The 25,400-nt window shown below is 43.0% G+C and overlaps 1 protein-coding gene across 1 annotated transcript in view; it reads left to right on the forward strand.

The window, feature by feature from the left end:
- Positions 1-25,400, forward strand: part of PCSK2 (proprotein convertase subtilisin/kexin type 2) — a 107,768-nt gene that overhangs the window by 22,013 nt on the left and 60,355 nt on the right. The gene's annotated exons all lie outside the window — the stretch shown is intronic.

Raw genomic sequence — 25,400 nt, forward strand, 5'->3', positions numbered from 1 at the left:
ACGATTTAAACTTTCTACACTGTGAGCAAAAAAGAGGGGGGAACAATTTTATTCCAGACAGAATTCTATTGCCAGATATTATATGGTATTGGAACACCTATGAAAATGAAAAACTGAGTAGGAAGAAAAGAAAAATAGGTTAAATAAGATTGTCACTGTTGTTGTGACAGCAGAGCAAGCAAGGTCTGATGAATTCCCAGCTTAATTTTCCTACAGAAAATTCAAGTGGTTCTGGGCCCAGGTCAAACTGGGATCCACATGGCTGGGCACTCCTGCAGCTGGCAGCCATGTGAGTGAACTACACAGGTTCCAGGTGCTGCCTGCCCCATCACTTCATCTTGGGATGCTGAGTGCTGGCAGGTTCCTTGAGGCTGCTGCTGGTCTTCCAGTGCTCTAAGGTACCTCTTCCTGGCCCCCTGCTCTAAAGCTTCCACCAGATACAGGTGAGGGGCTATAAGGAAGAGACGCATTCAACCTGCCTTGCACAGAAATTCTCAGATTTCCGTTTTCTTTACCAAGCAGGGATTGGAAAGTAAACCATTGAGAAACCATCCACAATTAGTGGATGCTAAGGAAATGTCCTGAGAGGTGTCTTTCATTTCCCTGAACCACCTGCTGTTGTTAAAAGCCGTTTCTGAAAAAGCATACAGCTAAGTATGTTGCAAACCAGTGACTGAGTACAGTCACTGTGCAGGTGACTATACTGGAAATAATCCTCTGACAATTTTACAAATATCTGTGATACTTGTAAGAATCCACCAATTCTCATTGCAGTCTCATATTGCATGGCTGAGCACTCCCGTATAATTCCAGACTGGCTTTTGCATTGACTACCTCTAAACCAAGTGTCTGCAGTGCTATTAAGAACAGCTTAAATGAATCTACCTTCTTGCTCAAAGACTCTCTGTTTCACAGTCATCTGATATTTGCAGTCTCTAGACTCTTAGTTGGCTTCTGTCACATGCAATGAAATCCCATTTTTGCTGTTAATCTCCACTTCTTCCTGGTGCTGCATACCAATAGCTCAGCTCTCCTCAGCTCCTTCCTTTGATCTGAGGGAATAAAGCCCCATGTTTAAATAACTAAGAGTATCACCCATGTGAGGAAAAGGATGATCCTGGTTGTATCTTGACCTAGTGGTTATGCTGGTGGCTGGAAGGGGGATGGAAGCAACATTTCATTTCCACATGTAACATGACATTTTTCTTGTCTAGCCCTCCTACTTACTCTGTCCTGTTGGATAGTCCTTGGCTCTTATGATACCGTATAGGTCAGTTGCTTTTTGTAATAATTAAAATAATTACTTTTATTTCCCTTCTTTGTTTTATATCTGGAGTTTGGAGAAGTCATTAAAATTCCTGTCATATTTGCAGATAAGTGGAAACATGAGTTGTGTTGGCAGTACTTAATTTCAAACTCCAAAAATAATTTCTAAATTTAATGGCAACTTTCTAGACCATTTACATTCAATTTTACTTAGCAACAAATGTCAGCACTGTCATGGTTAATATGTTAATGCATGAAGCCAAGAATAAAATGTTCCTGTTGTCAGGCTAGCCAGGAAGCAAACTTCCACCGCAGGGCTGTACAGATCTCTTGGGAACCGTTATGGTGACTGCTGTAGTTGCTTATCCCTACCCAAGTGTTGTGAGAAGGTGGGCTGCAGTTTCTCTGTATACTTTTCACTTTTAAGGAGATTACAATTCCTAGCTAATTTTAATTCTTAGTTGCAAAACAGCACAGATGTTCACTCAATTAATTAATGTTCTTTAATCAAGTAAGTCCCTTGAGGAACCATGTCAGTTTTTCAAGAGTCTGGGGAGATAGATGGCAGAGCAGTATGTGAACAGGTTACTGCATCATTTTCATGCTCTGCATGTCTTTTAAAATGCTTGAAAAAGCTTCGTTGTGTAAAATTTATTCTGTTTTTACCAAAATAATTTTGAAATATGCTAAACATACAGAGCAGTTGTGTGATAAACGTCATTGCTGTCAAAGGGGTGGGAATGGAGCATTAAAGTGCCTTCCTAGAGAATCCAGTAAGAACTGAACCTGCGCTCTGGAGAGCAGCCTCAAATATGATCAATTTGACATTAATACATCAGCGTTGCTGAAGCCTGAAGCAGCACTGGCAGCAGGTGAAGGCAGATGCAATAGTGGCAAATAGTGTGTTGTGCTATTGAACTGTTCAAGAGAAGTGCAGGCAGATGAAGCACCGTGGCTTTTGCTGTCTGTACTGACATCCTCTCAGGGATCCTTGCGTCAGGATGGCAGATGCCACAGTGAACTGCTTCAAATGGAGACTGTTTAGTTATTTAAATTTAATTCTCTGAGGTACAGAGAACCTTCCAGGAGAGGTTTGCTCAGAAACAACCGTTTTGCATCAGTTGCAAATTCCCATGATTTCCAGGTGTTCTTGTATATTGTTGGTTTACCATGTGTGCCTTTGGTGCCAAATAGATTTGGGGTGGGGGGCAGGATGAGAAGTCTCTAACATTTTTACATGTTAAAGCTGGAATTTTTAATGAGATAAGGCATAGCAGCTAGAAATCCAGCATTTGCCATGCAAAATTGCATTTTTGTCTGTGTTTATCTGTTAATTGCTTCAGCTGAAATTTCTCAGACCGAAAGGTCAGCCGTTAGGCTTGGTTTGCCTTGGGGAGCTTGACTGAAGTAGCTGCTGTGCTTAGCCCTGGAGTTGCAGGCAGGGAGGCACTCCTTGCCATGGCCCCTGGGCACAGGCAGCTGGGAGGAGGAAGCAGCAGGGTGACAGCAAGGGGCAAGGGCCCCGAGTGACATAAAGCCAATGAGGAGCCAGTGTAGGATAGAACCAGACATCAGCGGGAAGGTGAAGAGAGAATAAGTGGGACAGGCTGGAACAAGAGCCCAGAGCTGGAAAAATAGTTGAGTGATTTGGGCACAGAGCCAGCCCGTGAGCTGAGGAGGACGTGGAGAAGCACAGGGGTAGATTGGTGAGACTAGAAGCAGAGTGTCCACATTGACATCAAAGCACTCTGCCTTCCCAGTGCAGGTCAGGATGCAACCTTGGAGCAAGGTGACCTTTTTCAAGGGAGGCAGCTGTACGAGCCAGGGGAAATACAGCTTCTGTAAGAGCAAACTTTCATTATGAGAAACAGTGGTATGTTTCATCAGTGTGATTGCTCTGGAAGAGTAACTTAGAAATACAGCAATATTTCACACTGCCTTGTTTGTTAGGCTTCCTGTCTCAGAAAGTACGGTAGAGGCGGCGTGGGAAGTGGAGACCTTTTCTGCTCCACCATTGCTAGAAGAAAACCAGGGGATTTGCTTCACTTTGACTTTCAAAACCAACTTAGATTCTAGCCTCCTATGGAGAGACTCAGTTGTATTATTAATAAATGTTTTGAAAAGTTGCCACGTAAGTGAAAGGAAAGAAAAAATACATGGTCATTATGTTACCTTTCAGAGCAATGCTTCCGTAGTGTTGCTGTTGTTGAGAATTTTCTGTTAGTAAATAGTCTCTCACTGAAGGAGCAAGAGTTGAAACACAGTAGGTTCTCTCAAAGATTATTTTCCTTTCTTTCAAGTTTTAGATAAAACCTTTTTCCTCCCACACAGTCTCTCCTGTCAGACAGCTGCCAAGATTAATCCCGCTCAAGAAAGAGGCTTTAATAAACAGGGAAGAGTTGAGTCCCATTACTGGTATCTATATGCGAGTGCATCTGTGTTGGTATTGGGGGAATAAATATATATGTGCAGAGGGAGGAAGGTGAAATGAAAATCTTCCACTGAGAGTGAGCGAGTTTGGCACTTAGTTGATGACTTCTTTGGAAATAAACATCCCAGTGATGGCAATTGTTATGTTGCAGAAAGGGATTAAGAAAGGAGACTTGGCTGATACCTGAGCTGGTACAGGAGTCTGGGGAGGGCAGAACTGTAGCTTCTTCAAGGCGCAGTCTCTAGGTGCCCGTGGTTAACAGTACTTCCACATTTCTTGTGTCATGGGACATGGAAAGAAAAGAGGGCTGTAAATGATTTAATAAATCAAAATCTTCTGTATCCTTCCCATGCCCCTTAACATGACTGGCTTGTGGTCAGACCATGGCAACCTGTGAAGGTGGAAGTGCTGCCAGCTGGATATTTCATGCATGTTCACCTTTAACAGGAGGAAGGAGGGCCGGCAGCTTGGGCAGAGCACTGCCACTTACCAAGCAGCAGCCCTTAGTGGTGGCGGTGCAGTGTAAGTCAACTGTCAGTGCCGTTTCTGGCAGCATTAATGACAGGCTTGAGATGGGTTAAAGGTGGAGCCTTTTGCCTCACTCCCTTAGATGCCAGCACAGATTTTCCATTTGCAAAAATGAAAATCTTCCTGGTAAGATCAGGAGAACCCAGTTGTCCTCATTTCTCCCCAGTTCGCCAGCAAGTGTACGGTGCGGTGACCTGGGGCTGCAAGGGGGTAGGAGCCATTATAGCTTTCCTTGCAGATTTTGTTATCTAAATGCTGTGGAGGTGTAACCTATTTCTCCAGCCTTCTAGTACCAGAGACAGGCAATTCCATGCCTGGAACATAGAAATAAGAGCAATTTGCTGTCATTTTTATTAAAATGGCTACATTTGGCATCTTTACTCCTGCTCCATGCACAATGTGTTGATTTCTCAGCTTCCTGACCAGCGCTAATGATCTTCATTCCCTGATAAGTTTCTGATCAAAGCTTGGAAGGTATCTCAAGATGCTTCCTCCCTCTGAGAAGAAAACTGGCTCGCTCCTGAAAGCAAGGGGCAGCAATACCAAAATCCACCCTGCAGGAAAGGGCCAGCACTTGACCTGTGCACTGTTGTAATCCTGCTGTTGACTCCCTTTGTGGGTAGAGGGAATAATTTCCATGCAGTTCACCACAGCAGTGACCCCAGATCTATACAAAACTTTCAGCCTCTGTGGGGGCAAACATTATGTAAAGTGGATGTAACGCCCAGGACTTGCTACCCAGCCTCACATCTTAGGGGGAGGCGTTGGGTCCCCCAGCCGTTCTGCCATGCAGGGAGGTATGCATGTGTATGTTAGGACAGAGAGACGGGAGAAAACAGCAGGATAAAAAACTCTTCGTGTTTTCAGCTCTTTTATGTAGATTCATGCTGCAGATGGTAGAGGTGACAGACTTCCCAGTGAAGCCTATTTAGCATTGTCATAATATATGCTATCATGGGACTGGCATGCTGGTAGGATTATGCCCAGGAAAAGTTTGGAGCTGCTATCAATTTTATGAGACTATAGGGCAGCATTACACAAGCATTGGTGTTATCCTTTTGGAAAGAAATGGAACATTAAGTAATAAAAGCTCTGCTTAAGTACCTGTAATAAATACTGAACAGCCAAGGAAAACTCATTAGAGGAAATGTCTTCTTTCCAATGCTGAAAAAAAAGCAGCCACCCTCAAACACTGTTGGTTGAAGATGCATTGCCAGCTTGTTCACCAAACAAGAATGGAAGGCATTTCTGTCATCAGTCATACCGACAAAATGAAGCGTGTCATGCAGAAGAGAGTCAAAGTCTTCCACAAATGGATCCCTGGTTTATTTTTTTTCAGGTGTAAGTTGTCTTATGCTTTACCCAGTGTATTTGAGGAAGAGGTGCCAAGAGTCTGTTCCAGTTGACACAGGGAGGCCTGTTCTTGTATTAATAACTTTTTTTTTCAGGTTGATAGCATCTTGAACTCAATTTGTTTTGCTTTGTCATACAGCTCAGGGCCCATTTTGCAGATTTTATATTTCTAAGTCATAATGAAGTTGGTTGGCAAGCATTACAAGAAAAAAAAACACAACTATTTTCTTGAGGATCCTCTAGTCAGATATATGTAATCAACCATCTGATAATTGATCTGGTGTACGTCTTATTACTGAGAGAATTTAACTTTTAAATGAAGAAATTTTCTTTATGATATTTAGACCCTTTGCAGATGTTGGCAGGTGGCTGTTTAAATGTACAGGTTCAGGAGTGGGGCTATTTGAGAAGAAGAAAAGGAAGATGCAGCAGAGATTAAAGCATACTGTTAAAGTCAGATGCAATTAGCGTCAGTTCATGGGATGATGGAATTCAACCTGCACTTCAGATATGGAAAGACAAAGCCGGTAGGACAAAAATGAGTAAGTGTAGGAAATATGCTACATGTGTTGTATGATCTTTGTCATTCCAAACAAGAAGTTGACTGGGCTGCACAGAGGAGATTTAGGTGTCTGGTAAGTGAAGAAAAAAGTTTCCCACTAATTTGCCCTGTTTGTGCTCTGACAGAAGTAAGGGGGTACTGCTGTGCCTTGGGAGCATGAAGGATAAACTAGTCTTTAGGCCATGAAATTGTTGTAACGTCAAACAAAAGATACTGGAAATTCAGTGAAGTAGCAAATTCAGTTCATGACTCTACTGGACACATAGTGTGGCTGTTGTCACTGTAAATAATGACTGCTAAATTCCCTGTGATTGCTTTTTGAAAACTGAATCTCGGGGAGCCCCATTTCTTGATGCCAGTGGCCTACAGATTCTAATACGTGCCCAGCAAGGGTCGATGGGGATTAACTGCTGACAGAAAGCTCTGTCCAGCTACATCTTGCATAGTTGACCAACAATGACTCCAACTGTAAAGCACTTCCACTGCTCTTTGAGATACTACAATTATTGCATAGGAGTTAGTTTCTGTAATAAGAATAAAAATAACTCTGATATAAAAAATAACGAGGCCTAGAGTTACTCAGATACTTAAGCTGTCACTTAGGTTGACACAGTAGTACACTGTGGAGTGTGTTAAGCATCTGCTGAAGAATTTCCCAGTTTCTGGGTCTGAATTCCTGATATAAAGTGTGGGAATACTGGCTCATATTTGGACTACGTATATTGTATTTGTGATGTGCAATACAGTCCTAATGTAAAATATGACAGCATGGCTAGGGTTGGAAGGGGGCTGTGGTGATCATCTAGTCCAACCCCCTGCTAAGGCAGGGTCACCTACAGCAGGTTGCGCAGTCATGTCCAGGTGGGTTTTGAACATCTCCAGAGGAGACTCCACAGCCTCTCTGGGCAGCCTGTGCCTGGGTTCTGTCACCCTCAAGGTAAAGAAGTTCTTCCTCATGTTCAGATGGAACTTCTTGTGCTGCAGTTTGTGCCTGTTGCCCCTTGCCCTGTCACTGGGCACCACTGAGAAGAGCCTGGCCCCGTCCTCCTGACACTCGCCCTTAAGAGATGTGTATGCATTGATAAGATCCCTCTCAGCCTTCTCTTCTCCAGGCTAAACAGGCCTAGCTCTCTCTGGGCCTTTCCTTGTAAGAGAGATGCTCCAGTTCCCTCCTCATCTCCTTAGCCCTCTGCTGGACCTTCCCAAGTAGTTCCCTCTCTCAAACTGGGGAGCCCAGAACTGGACACAGCGCTCCAGATGCGCCTCACCAGGGCAGAGCAGAGGGCGAGGATCACCTCCCTCGCCCTGCTGGCCACGCTCCTAATGCACCCCAGGGTCCCACTGGCCTTCTTGGCCACCAGGGCACACCGCTAGCCATGGGCAACTCATTGTCCACCAGAACTCCGAGGTCCTTCTCCACAGAGCTGCCCTTGCAGCAGGTCAGCAGCAGCCTGTACTGTTGCGTGGGGTTATTCCTCCCCAGGTGCAGGACCTTATGTTTGCCTTTATTGAACTTCATTAGTTTCTTCCCCACCCAATTTTCTAGTCTGCCCAGCTCTTGCTGAATGGCAGCACAGCCTTCGGGTGTACCAGCCGTTCTTCCCAGTTTTGTATCGCCAGAAACTTGCTGAGGGTGTGTGTGCTCTGTCCCTTCATCCAGGTTACTGATGGATAAGTTGAACAAGACTGGACCCAGCACTGACCCCTGGGGAACACCATGAGCTACAGGCCCCCAGCCAGGCTCTGCGCCACTGATCACAATTCTATGAGCTCTGCTTTTCAGCCAGTTCCCCATCCACCTCACTGTCCGCTCATCTGACCCACACTGCCCGAGTTTACGTTTGAGGATGTTTTAGGAGACAGTGTCAAAAGCCTTGCTGAGGTCAAGGTAGACAACATCTACTGCTCTCCCCTTGTCTACCCAGCCAGCCATTCCATCATGGAAGGCTATCAAGTTGGTCAGGCATGATTGCCTCTTCATGAGTCCATGTTGACTGTTCCTAACGATTTGCTTTTCTTCCACACTGTTCAAGGTGACCTCCAGGGTGAGCTGTTCCATCACCTTTTCAGGGATGGAAGTGAGGCTGACCAGCTTGTAGTTTCCTGGGTCCCTCTCCTTGCCCTTTTTGAAGACTGGAATGACATGACGTTGGCTTTCCTCCAGTCTTCAGGCACCTCTTCTGTTTTCCGTGACCTGTCAAAGATGATGGAGAGTGGCTTAGCAATAACATCTGCCAGCTCCCTCAGCATTCAGGGATGCATCCCATTGGGGCCTATGGATTTGTGGGTGTCAGGTTTGCTTAAGTGATCTCTAACATAATCCTTCTCAACCAGGGGAAAGTCTTCCTTTCTCCAGACCTCCTCTCTTGCCTCCAGGGTCTGGGATACCTGAGGGCCAACCGTGGCAATGAAGACTGATGCAAAGAAGGCATTTAGTAACTCCCCCTTCTCTGTGTTCTTCGTCACCAGGGCACCACCCTCATTCAGCAGTGGGACCACATTTTCCCTAGTCTTCCTTTTGCTACTGATGTACTTGAAGAAGCCTTTCTTGTTGCTTTTGACCTCCGTTTCCACATTTAATTCCAAATGGACCTTAGCCTCCCTTGTCCCATCCCTGCATGTTCTGACCACATCCCTATATTCCTCTCAAGTGGCCTGTCCCTTTTTCCACGTCCCATTAAACTTCCTTCTTTCATTTGAGGTTTGCCAGAAGCTCCTTACTCATCCATGCAGGCCTCCTACCCCCTTTACTTGATTCCTTACTCATGGGGATGCACCTATTTTGAGCCTGGAGGAAGTGATGCTTGAATATTAGCCAGCTCTCTTGAACTTCCTACCTTCTAGAACCCTAACCTGTGGGATTTTTCCACGTTCCTCCTTGAAGGGGCCAGTTAGCTCTCCTGAAGTCCAGGGTTGCAATCCTACTTGTTGTCCTGTTTCCTCCATGGAGGATCCTGAACTCCACCATATCGTGGTCACTGTAGCCAAGGCTGACCCCAGCCTTCGCATTCCCCAACCAGCCGTTCTTTTTTTGTGAAGCCAAGGTCTAAGAGCACATCTCGCCTCATTGGCTCCTCCAACACCTGTATCAAAGTTATCATCAACATTCTGCAGGATCCTCCTGGACAGCATGAGCCTAACTGTGTTGTCTTTCCAGCAGACAGCAGGGAGATTGAAGTCCCCCGTGAGAACCAGGGCCTGTGATCATGAGGCTACCTCCAACTGTCTGTAGAAAGCCTCATTGACTTCCTCTTCCTGATCAGGTGGTCTATAGCAAACGCCCGCAACGGTGTCCCTGTGTTGGCTTGCCCCTTAATCTTCATCCATAATCTGTCAACTCATTCTGCATCCACCCCAAGGGAGAGCTCAATATGTTCCAGTTTCTCCCTCACATAATAAGCAACTCCACCACCTCTCCTTGCTGGCCTGTCTTTCCCAAAATTTACGTAGCCGTCCATTCCAGTCATGAGCTATCCCACCATGTCTCTGTAATTGCAATGAGATCATGGCCCTGTGACCACACACACATCTCTATAATCTTTCCTGTTTATTCCCCACACTGCGTGTGTTGGTGTATGGGCATTTCAGAGAGGTAATCGAGCGTGCAGGTTTCCCAGGAGCGGTGCAAGAGGATCCACTGTAGTCATGCGCATCCTCGAGATGGCTGGCCTTCTGATACTCACCTTGGGAGGCAGCTAAGGAACATCTACTGCTGCTCTGGTTGGGCTGGCTTATTCCCCAGTTGGGTGTGATGGCATGAACATTGCCACATTGGACCACTCCCTCCAAGTCCTTCAGTTTAAAGCCCACTTCACCAAGCTGGCCGGCCTGCTGCCAAAGAGCCCCTTGCCTTTTCTAGACAGATGGATCCCATCCCTCCCTAACAGGCTATAGTCAAAGAATGTCCTGTTGTCACAGAAGCCAGACCTCTCATGACAGCACCAGCTGCAAAGCCAGAAGTTGATGCACATTATACGCCTATTTCTGGCTGTACCCCTTCCTCTTACTGGTAAAATGGAAGAGAAAATAACTTGGGCACGAAAATTTTTCACCTGCACCCCCCAGGTCTTTAGTTTTCTTTGATTCTGCCCAGGTTCTGGCTTGCGGTGTCATTCGTGCTTACAAAATGATGCAGACAATGGGAGTGGTATGTCTCAGTCTTCAAATTTTGAACGATTTGCTACTGATGCCCTTGGTCCAAGTACAAGTGAATGTCTTTCTGTGCCACAGTCAAGTGAAGTTTCTGCTGTTCCATATTACAAACATTACTGAGTATGGAATATTAAATACTTCCAACAGTTTGCTACTGGAGCAAATACAGGTGTCCAGCATGATGTTAAAGCTAGAGCTGAAGTGATCTATTATTTCTATTTGTAACTAAAAAGACAGCTTCCAGCAGAAAAAAAACGATCCATCAGCATCAGCATTAAAGAATGTTGGAAATAGCTGTATTATATGAAAAAGCACCATTAGCTGCACACAATAAAATAACAGACCATCAAAATGACATCAAACTCAAACATACATGTGTCTTTTTATGGAAATAGTATATAACTAAAATTACAGGGTAAGCTAAAACGGCTTCTCATAGAAGGGAAATAAATGAATGTACTGCAAGATAATAGACTGATAAGTGAAGACACTGCTGTGCAGGTTCACATAGAATTTTCCAAAAATAAAAGTACTGATGCGCTGCAGTCCTGGTGCCACTGGGGGCTGGGGGCTCTGTGTGGTCAGTGGTTTTAAGACGGCGTTAGACAGTGATCATAACTGACTCAGGTGTGGCTGATTCCTCCCCAGGGCCCTGGGGTGGTTCAGTTGGCCTGTTAAAGTTGCTTCCAGTCATTTATTGTATCATTTTCATATGGCTGGACGTGGTAATTGGGGTAAGGTGGGGCAAGGCAATAAAATGAGCTTTATCCCTCAAAAATACTTGTAACCACGTGGAAGTTCAGTAATTTTACAATAAACCTCTCGAGACTGATGATGACATTCAGCCTCTAGTCTGCTGCCTGTAAATTGCTGAACTGGCGTTAGTTAAGTTTCTACTTTCTTGAGGGCTGTTCTCCTGACTGCAGCATCACTCTGCAGTCTCCCTCTGCTTTTTCCATCTCCCTCTTCTTTCCTGCCTGACAAATAGAGTCTCTGTTTTGTGGTGCAGGGCTTTTTTCTGTCTGTGCAATATGCCTGTGCAATTTCCAGCCTTGAATCATCAGTGGGGTCTGTTTAATACTATAGTGTAAGCATTGGTGAAAATGTGGTTGAGGGTTTTTAGGATGTTGAGAAGAATGGACAGTGTGAGCCAGTGACTTTGGATTAACATGGAACCTAGTGTGCTGCACAAGTTTGTTTTAGTGTGGGATAAGTTTGGTTTTGAATAAGAAATTAAATGTGGTGCTTTGACATGCTGAGCTAACAGTCACTGAAGGTTGTAAATATCTTGGCGTTCACTGGATCCAGGAATCCACAGGCAATAGTGTTGGTGATAATCATGCCTTTCTCCCTTGGGAAGTTTGAGCCAGCCTGCATTGGTGAGATGAAGGAAAGTCTTCTCTGGGCTGTCATCACACCAGCATCTCCTGGCCCTGTGTGGTGACGCTTTCCCTTCCTCTTGCCAGGGCTCAGTTCAGGACAGCTGGGGTTGACTTGGAAGAGTCAGTCATTTCCCAGGAGTGCTTCTGCTTGATGATGGCAAATATGTGGGCTTCAAAAGTGCTCTCCCTTCCCATGTCACCACATTGGAGCTATGACAGAATCCAGACTGCCATGGGAAAGCCCGTCTTCAGGGTTAACTTCACTTCCAGTTTAGAAAGTGTGTATATGCAGCTATACTTTCTTATTTTCAATACAGGTAAATTATACGCTAGTAAAACTTCCTTAGGAAAACACAAGACATTTTGAAGTCTTATTTTCTTTTAGCAAATCTCTAAGCCTAACAGAAATTTTGGATACTGGAAAATTGCATTTGAGTTAGACTCTTTTGAAAGGTTGGAAATACATTGGTTGACATATACTTTGGAAAGAATATAGACTTAGTTAAAATACTGCATCTGGTAGTATATGATGGCCATGCATTTTAGACTGTGACATGGCAGAAACAAATTAAATTTTTAACAGTTTATTTCTATTCTTTCTTGACTTTAGAAAATCAGCTGTTAAAACAGTGACTGGTTTCTTGTGTGTACAGTTAGGTGACCGGAACCATTTACTGTATATGACATTGGCAATAAATAAAAGTCAGTGCAGCTGAGGGTGTACAGTTCAATCAATAACAACATAAGACTGGAACGTTTTTTTGGTGTAGTTTTCTGGGGTATCTGAGCAGGGCTTGCATCTGAGGGCTGTGTCGTTAAAAAAACCCACCACCTTGCTACTTAGAGACTCAAGCTAAAAGAGTCGATAAAATAGCATATGTTACTATGTCACACAATAAATATATTATGTAGTGCATCCACTCATGCCATTTAACATACTTTACTGTAGTTTAAAATTTGATGAGTGTTTTTTTTGTGAACAGCATTTCAGTGTATTGGTTTATTGCAATCTGTTCCGAAACACTTTTGCTATCAGCATTCTGTGTTTCTAGATCTTCAAAGTGTGCATGCAATATCTTAAGTATAATATTTTAATTATTTTTTTTGCCACCAACTCAACAGCCCAGTAGCCAACAAGGAGTTATAAATACATCTGTGAAATCATTGCTTCTGTACATGATGTGTTCCATGAATACAAAAAGGGATTTACAAAGGTCAAAGAAAGTTGATTGCAGTATTTGGCGATACAGTGGAAATTAATTAAAGGTTTATATTTAAATAATTTCTGAATAGTTTTCTGCAGTAATTCTTTGATGCTGCATTGGAAGATGGCTTTTCAGCAAAACAGGTGCCTCTAACAGCTGAGAATAGTCAATAGTAATTAAAATGCTGATATGTATGTCATAGATTAGTGAAGTTAAAGAATGCTTCTTGACCTTGTAAACTTCTGTACTGAGGGGCAGAGTAGGACTGAGTAGGATAAAACATTGCAGAAAGACAAAGAAATATCTCAATGGTACATATTTTTCCTAATTAGTTGTATAGTATCCATTCCATACTATCATACATGGACTCAGGTCAATATTACAATTTTGCTTATGTGAAGTGATAGCTGAACGGCTAAATTTCTGTGAAGATACAGCTTTATGTTTTGTATTGATAGTCATCTACTGACTGAGTGATAAAAAGAAATATGCTCTTATTATGTGTACAGATTTGATATTTCATAAATGTAAGTACTCACTCTCCATTCATTTTATCTTTATTGATTCCAAGCATTATTGTTTCATACAGAGGATACACAGTAAGGTATCCATGAGCCTTGCAAATGTGAAGTCTTCACAGAAGAACCAGATCTAATTATTATTTTTATGCTCCTGGTCTCGCAGCAGTATCACTAAGCTGATTACTGCTGGGCTCTAGGTTATATAACGCTGCAGTGCTATGCTCAACATTAATAGCTGGTTCTCTTCTTCCTTACCAGCTCCGCACACTCTCTCCTGTTCCTTTTCTTTGGAGGAAGTCCAGATGCATTGGTTGTATCCTCATCAAGAACCTGAAAAACAAAATAAGCCACTGGGGCCAGGAGATGCCCTGTGTTGTGTCTCGGAGTCTGAGGCCGAGTGATTGATTACATTTGTTCGCATCTAACTTGGCTTTGTCATTGGGCAAATACGATAAACTCAATACTGAGCCCATTTTCTGTGTTAGGCTACTGATGTCCCTGGCGCTCAGCCAGCCTTCCCCTGCAGAGCTTCTGGGTCACTGGATCACTTTTGTCCTACTTGTGGTTCCACCCAAGTCAGTGCTATTATGCCAGGAGGCATTTTTTTCCCGGCAAAACAAGGAGCTCAAGGAGCTGCTGTCCCAGCCCCTCTGCTCTTTGGAAAAGCCACGTTCTACTCAGCGTCTGTACAGTGTCTTAAAAAAGTGAGATACCTTTTATAATCCTTACAGGTACCATTGTAACTTTTGTTTTTTCCAACTCAGAACAATCTGGGTTCTTCTTGTAATAGCTTGCCTCATGGATTTTATGGATCTGATACCATGAGGCAGCAAGCAATCTCTGGCAGAGTTTGGACAAAAAAGCTGATTCTCTTAGGCCGGGAGATACTGACATAATTGAACAGTGCTTGGTTTATTTTCTTTCCTCAGCTGTGATGCTCTTCTGGGAAAATGTTCATTGGAATCCATTTTATTTGTTTTGGAACACGAGCTTTTATTGGAATAATTCCCTTGATTGCTATAGGAAGAGGATTTGTGTTTGGGCTATTTATTTTCTGAAAAGAGGAAGGAAAACCTCGATGTTAAATTTTCACTTCCCTGTTTCCAGACTTAACCGTATTCGTATCTCATAAATCTCAAGGGTCTTTCCCCAAGTTGAAAAAAAAAAACTTATGAAATTTTTTTTCTATCTGACAACCAACTAGCTAAAATTATTATTTTTGTAAAGGAAAAAAATATTTGTAAGACTTCGACTAATTTTATTTCTGATAATGCAGTCACAGAGTGACAGGAGCAGAATCTACTTTTTCATATTTGAAATACTGAGTCAGGGCAAAAATATTTTATTGCGCCAAATTATTTTGTTTAGAAAACAAAGAGTTTAATTTTGTTTCAACATTTCTGGTTGGAACCTTTGTAAGATTTTTGTTTCATTATCGGTTTTGACTGTTTTTTCAGTTTCATTCTTTCCAAATGAATGTGCTATTTCCAGACATCCGTAGGTCCGACTCCAGTTCCCACAATGTGAAAAGTATGTTGCATGCGTGGAAAAATAGCTAGTGGGGGACAACATTTGAAACAAGCATCTGACTATCAGCCAGGGTTACAGCCTTCTGCTCTTAGAAATGGGTAACCCGCTGCTCACTTCACCGCTCTTAATTGTCTCTAAATGGCTAAGAACAAACTTAGAGGCAGCGGTGCTACTGTGAGGGCTTGAGCTTCTCACAGCTGTACAATGCTGTCATGCTGGTTAACTCCAGCAAACCTCCACCGGGTCTTTGGTCCATGGCCATTTTGAAAAATTGAAGCAATAAGGCTTGGCACAAGCTAAATGCTTCTACCGCTAATTCACCGAACAATGCCAATTCGCTGCACATCTGCATCAAAAATTTTGGGTTTTTTTTAGTCCTGTTTGGATGTTGGTCTATGAAGCCATTGTTACCCAAACCTGCCTGAAGAGTTTATCACAAACAGATCCAGGGGAGCTCAACTCACCCTGCCTTTGCTAAAACCATCTAAGGAGGCTGCGATTTCCCTCAGTCAGAGCATACTTAGCAGCTGCTTAAACCCTGTTCTGAGGAGGTGGTGGGGGCTAAGTGATGCATTCTTCCAAAGGAGGAAGTATTTTATTTTTTATTCATAGGCTGTAATTTACTGAAAATAATAAACCCCCAGTAGTTAACTTGAGACATACAGAAGATGAGGTATAAATATTTTTTCAGCAGCAGGAAGCTACTTGGAGAAAAACCTGGAAAAGGGGATAATAAATGATTGGGTTTGGTTAGTTAGCTCTAAGAAAGAAAACTTTTTTCTGAAAAAAAAGTGGGGTTTTGTTTCATTTCAAAGTTGCCATATGCAGACTTAGTGGAACTCAAGAGTTTAATTATGAATGTTTTCACTTTCATGTGTCAGTGAGGTTTGGAAGAAAGTTTGAGTGTATTGAAGAAATGCAAATTCTGGATTGAGATTGGAAGGTATGAAAAAAGACATTGCTGCTAGGAGTATGAGTCAAACTGACGTCTGCTGGTGCCCTGACGTTCTGTGGAATACTGAACATTTTTGCTTAGAGAAAGGACGTGTTTCTGTAAAGACAGCTGTTTACCTGAGAATGTTTTTTGTCAGAAAAATCTACCCATCGTGGTTTTCTTATTAGCACTGTACTTGAGAAGTGTGCACAAGGTGAATTACCTACCTGACTTGCAAACAATTAATAATTCAGTGTAAGCCAGAAAGTCAAATCGTCCCGAATACTTGCTATCTGCCTACAAAATAGATGACAGTGAGAAGGGGACTGCTTTGGTGACTTAATGCTTGCAGATCTCCCACTGAAATGATCTGTTTGTTAATCAGAATTTGTGGTCTTTTACAGTATGTAATGAAGTAATCTTTGCAGGTTTCAAAGCATGTTTCAAATACAGATTATGCCCATTTCACAAATGCTGGAAATGAAGAGAATGGGGACTTTAAATTTTCTAAATGCTCATACAGCAAAGCATAGCAGAAGTAGGAGTAGATTCTAGATGACCAATCTACTGTTCTGGAAGGGGGAGGAAAAAGAAAAAAACAAAAAAGAAGAGGTTGGATTACAGCCATTTGTGGTCTTTACAGCACCTGGGCAATAAGAAAACTGAGATGAGAACAGTGGGGAAAAAATAAAAACCAAGAGATTAGCGCAGATCCTCTGAAGCCTGAAAGACTTAGGCAAAGGACGGTAACCTTAAACTGTAATTACTGTTGTCATTTAGTGCTTCCACATGCATGATCTGGAGGCTCAGGGGAAATTACTGTGCTAGAGGCTATCTAAGCATAAAATAATAACAGAATTGCATGGAGGCATTTGTCCCTGAATATAATCCAGTACTAGTTGCCCTGCCTCTGCTCCTATCCTTGCTTCTCTATGGCTCATTCCAGCTTTTCCCAGGATGGCACTTCTTCGACCTGGGTAACAGCAGCAGCAGATGGAGAAAATACATTTACCTCTCTAGTGTTGACAGAGATTTGAGTGGGAGGTCTTTGTGCTCAGGAGACTGTGAGCCAAGTAACATTTTTTCATTACCTATTTCATTCTTTGCTGTCCAATAAGCAACTAATTTGTTGCAGAAACTATGCACAAGTTATTTGACTGAACATGCTGCAGTTTAGAATATACAGGTTTATATACAGTGTTTCCCAAAAGGTAAAATCCAACACTCCTCTGTGTTTGCATTTTCAGATGGAAAGAAGCAGAAAGTCAGGGAATTTTGTATCTTTGTGCTAGTTTAGACCTACTTTAGATGATGGTACTGACCCCAAATGTGTGTTGATTGGCTGGGGAAGGTATGGTTTGCCAGATGTATCTGTGATTTTTTACCACTTAGGGTTATGTAGGTGTTTCACAGGTTTTATTATAATATTTGCTCATGGAAATGGGAGCTCTCTTGAATCTCTGCACGTAGGAAGCAGACATTTAGCTTCTTTCAGTTCTCCTGCCCTAACTGCCAGGAGCAGCGGTAGTACAGCAGGACAAGGCATCTTCTTAGCTCTGATCCCAAACTGCAGCACTGCCTCCAGGCTGAGGTTCTGTCTCCATGTGCATTACCCTCTGGTGAAGATGTAGAATGCAATGATAAATAGTTTTTGTCACCTTCGTGAGGTGATTTGAAACCTCTTTTAATATGTTTTGCCCGATTGAAACAGCAGCTATCTACCGCCCCTGACTAGAGGAACTACTGATTTTGTTGAAAGACAGGATGAATTATTTTCTTGAGATTTATGTGAGTTTTTTGGTCAAGCCCTGAGGTAAATTGAGATAGGACATATTAAGGGGGAATAGGAGAGAACTTTTCTCAGTTCTGCCTTTATTTTTTGTTGTGATGGTTGACAACAGGAAAAAAATTTATTTTCTTTTCAGCCATGTTTTCCATAAGGGCCTCAGATGAGTTTGTACTGGGCAATGCAAGTAGCTTTCCAGGACTCTGTTTTCATAACAGATCTCAAGGAAAAACAAACAAAGTAACCATCTGCTTCCTTCATCCCTGACCAAACCATGACCTCAGTTACAAGCTTGTGTAAGGTACAAGGAGCTTGTGCTTTCTTCCTCTCTAAATGGTGCTGCTTTGTGAGTTACGATAAAGGGAAGAAAAATTCTCCTGGACAGTTTTTATCACCTGTAGGCACCTGTGGAGAAAGAGGGAACCTGGCCTAAATGGGAGGGAGAAGAAGCATATGAAGGGACAACACATGTCTCAGGTGAGGCTAACACTGGGATTTTTGCAGTATTTCTGTGCAGTTGGTCATGGGTGCTTATGTTGACTCCTCCATAAGCTCCAAGATGGAAATGCTGGAGAGAAGTGACCTGTGAGCCACCACTTCTGAGGTGCACCAGCAGCAGACCTACATCAGGAGGTCTGCAGGTCATGTCTGTGTGCTGTTGCTGCTTGAAGAGCCTGAACATACTAATTCATGAGGCTCTGCATGCTGCTCCGGCTTTGTAGCATGCACCTCCTGAGCATCCCTGCTTACTTGTTCCCCCTCAGTATCTCAGCGTCTTTTCCTCACCAGTGAGTTGCATATTTGGTTACTTCTTTGGAAATAGGCATTCTACCCTGAAGCAAAGAATAATAACTCATCCTCACAAGTTCAGCCCCACAAGTCCAAACTTGAGATCAACCGGAGGGAGGCTTTTAACAGGATTTCTCCTCCCAGGGATGGTGTTAAACACAAGAAATAGACGTTTCTCCAATATGCAGCAGTGAAGATCTGAAGTAGTATCACTGAAAGGAATGGAGTGAGTCTGTATTTACCCTTGGACAAGAGGAGGTGGCACCTGGGTCTTTGAACTTCTGAAGAATTGAATCTCAGCCAAGAAGCTTATACCAAATATATACTGTTCTTCCACTGTGGTGGTTTCACCTGATGTTTTTCTCAGTGGTGTTCCTTAGTTTAGGTATTTCTGCCTCCTTTGTCCTCAATGTTTGCTCTTCTGACATCATTTCTATTTTTTTGTTGTTGTTGTTGCAGGATTAGCTGGTGTTGGGATAGGGCATATGACTGCATTTTGAAAACTTGTTTCTAATCTAGAGCATTTTCCTGATCTCATTTGCATTTCAGTCCAGGGTGGCACGTGGTAAGGTGCTGGCCCTTCCTGAAAGGGGAGTGAGGAACAACAAGGGGCACTACCCAGTAGAAACGATGGTGATTTTCAGTCCTTTTCAGGGGCCTCAGGGTTTTTTTCCCCTATTTTTTGTTCGTATTTCCCCATTTTGGAGAATAATGTTGTTACTTTCCGTGTCATAAAATGACATTTTGAGTCAAGACTTTGGCAGCTTCATCCCTTACATAATTCTGGTGTATCTCTGGCAGTGCTTCATGGTTTGTCATTTTCCTTCGTAACGGTCATTCGTAGGTACAGCTCACCTTGCTCTTAAAGGAAAGGTCCAGAACAAAGGACATCATCTCTGACGTCATTGTGTTGTCAACAGCTTGCCAAGTCCATGATTCTGTCATTTGGCACTGGATGTTCTGCATTCTTCAGACTGCAGTGACCCAAGACATGTGGAACTTTATATCCCCAGTCTAGGCAGCTGTTCAAACTGCCATAAAGTCAATCCTTCTGCTGTAATAGTTTATTTCCCCAGATCTCTCTTTTGCTACTCTGTGAAGTACTGGTAGTCTCAAGCCACTTCTTCAGTGCTTGCTGTAACACAGGTTAGTGCTGGCTTTTTGGAAATATGAAGAGCCCCTAAATGTGTGTGCAGCAGGCACTGTTAGTATTAACCAGAGATCCATCACTTTTCATACCAAAGAAATGTAATTTCATGGGGGAAGCTTTTCCATTAAATTTTAATTCTGTGAAAACCATAATATGAATTGGGTCTCAAAGTCTGGACACAAAGAACGATTTCCATAGAATTTGCATGCATCATTTTTGATTGCCTGTTTTGTGAAGCCTGAGCAAAGGATTTTCTTCCATGGCATGCTAAATATTTGTCTCAATGGAAATAAACTAGGAAGAGCAAGAAGTATGTAATGAGGACAGCAGTTTACAGGAGTATATGGAAATCTTCGGTGATAAGCAGAAGCATATTTAGGGTTTAGTCTTTCTCAGTCCCTTGGGGTACACCTCCCTTTCAATGAGTGTGAATAGAGAGGTCCCTATTAATATTAATGCAAGTTATGTATGTGTGCTGGAAGGAAAATATACCCCAAAGTCTAATTATTTTATGCTAATAACTGAACTGAAAAGATACTCCCTCATTCCTGGCCAAAAAAGCAGCAATAGTTCAAAGAATTTGCAGCAGGATGATCATGTTATTACTTCATTTAAGCCAGTCTGTGCTCTGACCCAGCGGGGACAAGGGAAAATTCTGGCACCAAATCCCTGCCAGTGCAAATCCAACTCCGATTATAATGAGTTTTGTAGTCTTTGGGGGCCATTTTTAATAGCTCTCAGCAGTGGCTAAATAGAGGGGATTGTGACAAATCAGAATCAGTTGGATATCTCGGTCCCTTGAAATCAAGGCATAAACCCCTTTGTTTCTAAGATTTTTGAAAATAATTTTAATTGTGCAGATGTGCTTTGGAGAGAGGCTTGGCCAGCAGCCAGTGGGACAGGCTGCTGGAGAACATGGGCAGGGATGTAAAAAGCATCTCTGCTAAGGGGGCTGTTGAGAAGACCCATAAAGAATATTCAGACCAGGCTTCTGTGCCTCATACTGCCCTGTCTCTGTGAGAAGCTAAGGAGAGTTTCGGCTAGGATAAACTCTGAGGGTATTAATACTTGTCTCAGTTTCACAGGTTTTTCCGTCTCTGTTATTTCGCGGTGTGCTCTGTTATGCTGGGGCCGACTCTGTGCCCCAGCAGGCCATCTCTTCCCTGCTTTGTTGACCCCACCACTGCACAGTGTTAGGTCTGCCTACAGTCTCCTGCTAGATGGTGATCTCTCTGCCAAATCACTGTGTCCTGGTGACTTTCTTGACAAGAGCAGAGCTGTAGACTTTGCCTGGGGGAATGTGGGTTTGATACACTTCTCAAGCTGGGTGCTAGGCAGGTCGGGAGTTCAGGGGCAGAAGGGGGAGGTTTCTGCCACTTGATGGCAGCCAGATTCTGGGAAAAGTGCCCTGATGGAGACCTCTCTGCCTTGGCCATGCTCTCTGCCACTGTGCCGGGTACCAGCAACTCCGCAACTGTGCTCTCTGTGGGCTCCAAGGCAGGAACTGAAGGTGTTTAACTAAAGGATTCTGATGTACAACATGTCTTGACAAGGATCAAGGTCAGTCCTTTGAAAGCATCAAACTAAAAACTGATTTGGGTAAAGACCAGAACAGTAAGGCATTGGCTGTTTCTTCCCTTTTTGCAAACTGACCTCTTACTTCCCGGCTTTTCCTATCTTTCCTCTTCATACAGAAATCGTTCTCTAGAAACAGTTTTGTTTTGATGCTCCCTCTGTGGCAGATGGCCTGTCCCTGGCAGCTCTACACCACTAACCCACTGCAGTACAGCAGTGATACATAAACCTCTGCTGATTTTATTAACGTGCTCTGTGACAGGGATCCATAAACCTCTGAATCTAGGAGCTGAAGAACTGCAATTGCAACCTTTACAGTGCACAGCCCAATCAATACAGATCATCAGTCGCTTCCTGGGCTGGGAAAGGCATGCATGGGAGCAAGCTCCCTTGTCTTTTCTGTCCAGTGTATTTATGGTAATAGAATAAAGTGGTAGCTGTGCTATAAACAACTACTCTGCTGTTGGGTGCATAAGCAGATCCATGAATGTGAGCAGCAGCATAATTGCAGTTTTCCCTCTGTCATAAGGTTGGCTTCTGTTTTGTGTCTGGCTTCTAGTTATGAAATTTCCTGAGAGAAGACGTTGTACAGCCCATGTAATTCCCAGCAGGCAGCACTTTAGGAAGATCAGTGGTTTGCAATTCTGTATGTCGTCCCCACTGAGATAGCAACAGAGCTCTGAAGGCGTTAAAAATGGACAAGAAAGGCTCACTAATATATCACTACTGCTCATGTGGACCTTGAAGTTTAAGTATTACAGGTTTGAAATATTAGAATAAGCTTAGACTTTTTGGCAGTTGTTGCTATGTCACTCCAGGCAAGCAGCTTTGTAAAAATAGGCTTTCTTTTTTATTAAAGCTAAATGGGCCTTCTGCAGATGTCGTTACCACCTGGCTGGGGAGGTGTTGACAGCAGCGGGCAGCAATCAGTGGTAGCAGCCTGCTGCATGGTGCTGCGGGGACCTGAGTCAGAACAGCGATCGCGGGAGCTGCCGGGGAAAGAGTAAGTGGGCATTTGGGACAGCCGCCTCTGTCTGCGTGGAGGGGCTCCCTTCCATGTTGACTGAAACAGATGCCTCTTCAGGAGGTATTTGCCCCGATTCAAACTGCATTGTTTGCTCACAGAGCAGAAGAAACAGGGAAAGGAAAAACTGTTTCTAGCAATGACAGTGCTGAAGAGGTAACAAAAGAGAATAGTTGTATTCTCTAGGACCCTGACAGGGTTGCAGTTGGGAAAAAGAAATCAAAAAGCATTCTTGCCCTTTCTGAACCCAGGTTTGAGAGAGCCTGGATTCTGTACGGTGGAGCCAACCATTTGTTCGCTGTCACCCCCATGAGTTCAGGTTTTGAGGACCCACAGCTAGTTTTAAGTAATGGTTTTAATTCAGACTTTGTTAAATGAATTCAAATGAAATTGATTTTCAGCTCGGCTCATGCGCTGCGTGTAGGGCAACAGCACTGACATTAGTCTGCCTGCTTTCCCTCCTAGTGCCATGATACAATTTTTATTTTGGGAAGCTGCTCTTCAGCTGAGATCCTGGCAACAATTTTGTATGAAAATGTTTCACCACCACTGAGTCCAGTAGAGCCCATCTGTTCAGAAGGGCCATAAACAGCAGAGGAACCTGAAGTAAAATTTTACTTTAAGCCCCACTGCATGAGAGGAACCTCAAATAGCTCCTACCACAGTTACCATGACTGAATGCTGTCACTGGGCTTGCGGGGCAGTTATATAAAAATGGTTTGGGTTTTTGACTTGGTGTTTAGAAAAGGAGTACGCATAGAAAGCAAAATAAATCACAGGGCAACATGCAGCTTTTCAACGAGTCTGACATTGTGGTGTATTTGCTGTTAACATGAGAAGAGGATGATCCATGCCAGCAATTCCATGAGAGAAAATGTGCATTATATTTTTCCAAGCAGATGTTTCATGGCGAATGATGAGCTATTAGATGAAATTTGAGTGGGAAGGAGGCTGTGGAGAATGAAGTGAAAGTATGATGAGTTATAGCACAGGTCAGAAGCCAGCTTTTAGGTGCAGAATCACTTTGGAGACCAGGGGGATCTATTTTCAGCACATGCTGCAGACTGACTTTGAGGTCTCAATCCCCTGCTGATTCAGTTTCTCTAAATGATGATGCATACTTACACAGGCATATAACAAGGCACGTCTAGTCTGTGCATATGGAGTACGTCTATGTCTGTAAAGCAAAATGGCATCTTTAGAAAGGTAATACATGAAGTGAGGTAAAGCTGCTACAAATGATGCTTTATGACTGAAAATGCGTTTGGGCATTAGTAGGCAAATCCACGTGTTTACAAGAAGTCTCTTATGCATCAGGGTGAGTCAAGGGTGTGCTTCAACAAAGATAGTAACTTTACCTGGCAGTTGAGTCTTCCCATACAAACCAAACTGAACAGATTTTTTCCCAAAGGGATATTTTCTGACAGTCCCCACTTATCTGGAGACTTTCTTCATGAAATAAATTAACTAATAATCAACAGAGTTAGAGGAATCTTTAGCCTGTGAGCACTCCTGTTCTCTTGGGATGTATCAGATATTCATTGCTTGTGTGGAAGCAGCAACCATACTCATGGAATCTTTAAAAAGGTGGTTATATAAAGGTGGACTCTGTAGTACCTCTCTCCTTGTAGGACCAGTGAGCTATTGTGGAGCAGGAGGAAAGTCCTTTGCTGGAAGTCTGCCCAGGAATATAAGAAATGATCCAAAGATATAAATGAACAAATGACGATAAAGAGTAAATTATTAAATTAAAAGATTCAGCATCATCTGAGCACCTCTTTTCTTTGTATTGCACAGATATAAGCAAAAGCTAGTCTCAATGCCAAAAGGTTTGCAATCTTAAAGATGAACTGGGCCTGATTCCCATTTGAACAAAAAGCCTTTTATACCACAGAGAGGTTGCAAATGTAACGTAGACCTACTTTGAATATCATCTCAAAGCTTGATGGTGGCCTTTGTAATAATGAAAAGCACTCCATGAAAAGACTTTTACTGTGGAAGAAGAAAATGGTGGGTTTTTTCCTAACATGATGTTTTAAGAAAGGCGTATCTGCAGTACTTGGCAAAGGGATGTAAAAGAAGAGAAAACTGTGACTTGTAGCAACCAATTTTGCAGCTAAGAAGGGAGGATCTGCAGTCAATAGTGCTCTACGTGCACGGAGCCCAATTTTGTTTTCTGTCACCAGGCATGCTGCTGTTTACGCCTGCACTGAGAGGTGGTTATTCTGATTAATTTGAAAGACTGATCATTTTTGTGGCCCAATGTAACTGGTGAGACAGCAAAGTGTGAAATTTACCCACAAGCTGCTGATAAAGTGTCCCTGTGGTTTGCAGCCTCTCCAGATCCACTGGAGAGACCAATGCCTGCAGTTATAGCCCATCACTGGGGAATTTCTTTCTTAACAGAGGTCTTTGATTTTGTAACTGTAGTGACTGTCCTGCTGTCTTGCAATAAGACATTGTTTGAAATGTGAATTACTTTTACTTTTCTGTTGTTACATACCATAAATTGTAATGTCGGCTTCTCCATGTAGAATAAGCAGTTTTTCATTCCTTTTGGAAACATCTTAAGATTTCAGAAATGCTCCTGCTCTCCTGTTGGCTTGTTTAAGCAGTGAAAAAATTGGAATTAAGAACGAAGTTCCTAGAATAGCTAGCACCTGTGATAGTGTAGATCCTGGTACAGCCCTCATGCCAAACTGAGGAGAGAGCAGAGGTGTGAAGCAGTTTGCTTGTTCTTGAGGCAGTGCGCTGCATATCAAGATATACAGGGCTTATTTTGCTGTCTCAGTCTTTCCCCTTAATAAATTCTATCCCAGAACAAAAAAACTTTGTCAAAGAGGGCATGATCCTATGAAAATTTCTGGTTTACTAGACTGGCATTTCCATTGCAGACCATCCCTACTCAGCATTCCTTTTACGTTGCAGCCTAAACAACTCGCATTTCAAAGTAGCAGCTAGAGCAGCGCTATTGATTGCTTAGCTGAGCAGGTTGAATGTGATCTGCAGCCTCCTCTTACACATTGATTCCTTCTCTCTTTACTCACTGCTTCCTGAATGTCACTGAACTGTGAGAGGCCTGCTAAATGGACAAAAATATTGATTTCTTTTCCCTTTCTTTTATTTTTGAAAGCTCCTTATTTACCAAGCACTGAACTAATATCAGGAAAACAAAAGGTCACAAAACAAGGTAGAGGCAAGTCAGTTCTTGC

Source organism: Falco punctatus (genome assembly GCF_963210335.1).
Source record: "Falco punctatus genome assembly, chromosome: 12".
Taxonomy (NCBI): domain Eukaryota; kingdom Metazoa; phylum Chordata; class Aves; order Falconiformes; family Falconidae; genus Falco; species Falco punctatus.